Below are 2,500 nucleotides of genomic sequence, written 5' to 3'. Positions count from 1 at the left end.
TTGAGCGGTTTCATCTCCAGAGACACACGGATAACCTCAGAAAACCTCCTCACGCCAAAATAAAGACTTACTCCTGCTTTAGGACCACTGAGTTTTAGTACTAATAAAGAAACTGGCTTTGTTTACATTATGCAGATTTGTAAATATTATTGTTCAGATTTTGAGGTGAAATGGGTCATTTATGCTTGATTCTTCATCATTATAAAATTTATTTTATAAAATTGTGACTTGGAATTTTTGTATAAATGTCTCTTATATATAAATATGATGTGTTCATTTGCTAATAAAAGTAAAATAAAAAAATTACAGCCTTTTCCATTGGTGACTTACGACGTATAATTTTTCTGCGTGAACAAAGGGCAAATATAGGCTTTTTGTTGTTATTTTTCTTTTTCTTAATTTGTACAAATATTTATTTTTCAGATTTTGGTGAGACATTTATTCTTGATAAAAAAAATTATTAAGCTTTCTCTGATAGTAAAAAATAAAATAAAAATAAAATGAAAAATAATAACATGAAAAACGGATTAAGCTTTCTCTGATTTTGAATTATGACTTATTATTGGAAAATAAAATAAAACAATAATAATAAATAAATAAATAAATATTCTCTCATTGTGACATGCAGCATAACTTATATGCTTATAACTTGGTATCTGTATTAAAGTATCATATGTATAAGAACTGTGTGGTAATTTGCTAAGAATAAAATTATACAAAAGTTCAATATAAAATTGTAAATAAATACATTTTCTAGTTTCTCTGATTCTAACTTTCTTACTAGCATGTTTCGTATAAAAGTATCTTTTATATACGAACTATGCACTCATTTGTTATTTATAGAAATATATATATTTTTTGTATAAAAGAATCCAAAGTACTATGTGTTTTTTCGCTATTAATAAAGCTAAATAAAGGCAAAAATAATAAAACAAATGTAACTACAAAAAACAAACAAACTTGGGAGCCCAGTTAAACCACGCTGTTCTTTCTTCATCTTCAGCTTTAGTCCTGACATCTAGGCAACAGCTCTAATGAAGCACATCCGTCGATGGTGTTTTACTCACGTCCTTCCAGTCGTGTGTTGTCCAGCTGTGCGTCTGGCAGTCGCTGTAGAAGCAGGAGCGGAGGAGATCTGGACGTACTCGTGCGTCACACAGGTCATCAGAGACACGACCTTTGCCCTTTGACCTGCAGAAGACCTCACGCAACTGAAGGCCAGCGCCACAGCTCACTGAACACTGCACACAAACATATGGAAACACACCTCATTATTACCCATTACATGAGTTATGAGTTCATATCTGGAGCTGGTCTGAATTAACACTCGCCTCATTTTGACTTGGAAGAGATGGAGGGACACATTTCTAGAAACTGCATAGTTTTTTGTAAGGGGATTAAACTTTGCAAGTGTTTTAAGACTCTCAAAACACATCTCTTTTATTTAGATCAGATTTTTAGCAATTTTTTTTAAAGAGATATAACACGTTTTGTGTTCGGGTCATTTTTGACCCGGGTATGTATGGAGCAACATTAGGTGTCAAAAATACTTATCGGCACAGTTATTTTAGTGTCTAAATCTTTAAAAATATATATTTAGACCTTTTGTCCATACCTCCCAATATTTTGGGACAGAATTTCGTTGATAAATATGAATATTGTACGTCTTTTGATAAGCCACAACAGTGTGAAAAATGTATCAAGTTTTTTTTTTTTTTTGTCTGAAAGTGAAAGTTTATACAAATAAAATGTATTCATTTTGTAAAAATAATTGTTGGAGTAATATTTATGTTGTTTTGTTAGAAATAAATATGTAAGTTTAATAAAATTATGTTTTTGGATTTTTTGCGGGTTTTTTTTTATAAAATATGTATGTATACAATTCAAAATAAAATTGTATTTTATTTAATTGAAATTCATTTATTTTAATTTAATTATTACATTTTATTTAATTAATCAAAATGCAATAACATGGTAATAACATGGTAACAATACAAATTTGAAGTTTCCACATTCACTCATTAATAAGAAATTGTGGTTATACTTTATTTTAAGGTCTCCTTGTTCCAGTTTAATTCTACATTGATTAGGGTTTGGCCTAGGGTTACTTGAATGTAATTAGGCATAATTTATTATTACTATAATATAAAAAAATAAAGTATTCCCAAACTGCTGATCAGACACAACACAGTATTAGTTGAACAACAACAGTGGTCCTTGGGGTGGAATGCACTGAGGATTAGAGCAGTGCGTGTGTTTAAGAGGCGCTGTGTTCAGATATAAAGCGTGTCTTTCCTCCGCGCTGGGGGATTTCATGCTCGATGCTGACCTCTGAGACGAGCTGATTGCTTCCAGACACAGAGGGGGATGATGGGGGATTGTGAGGGGTTCGGGGGTAAAGCCGGGGCAGGAGAGAGTGTAGACAGTGTTGGGGAAAGGTACTTTTACAATATGGCGTCACTCCTTAAAAAAGTAACTAATTAGTTACTTTTTATGGAAA

The 2,500-nt window shown here is 31.8% G+C and overlaps 1 pseudogene; it reads right to left on the bottom strand.

Annotated features, from left to right (window-relative positions):
* The window catches only part of LOC113087777 (A disintegrin and metalloproteinase with thrombospondin motifs 20-like), a 36,362-nt pseudogene that overhangs the window by 6,833 nt on the left and 27,029 nt on the right, over positions 1-2,500 (bottom strand).

Source organism: Carassius auratus, unplaced genomic scaffold (assembly GCF_003368295.1).
Source record: "Carassius auratus strain Wakin unplaced genomic scaffold, ASM336829v1 scaf_tig00045285, whole genome shotgun sequence".
NCBI lineage: Eukaryota > Metazoa > Chordata > Actinopteri > Cypriniformes > Cyprinidae > Carassius > Carassius auratus.
Note: the sequence above shows the minus strand (reverse complement) of the source record. Positions and strands in the feature narration are given on the sequence as shown.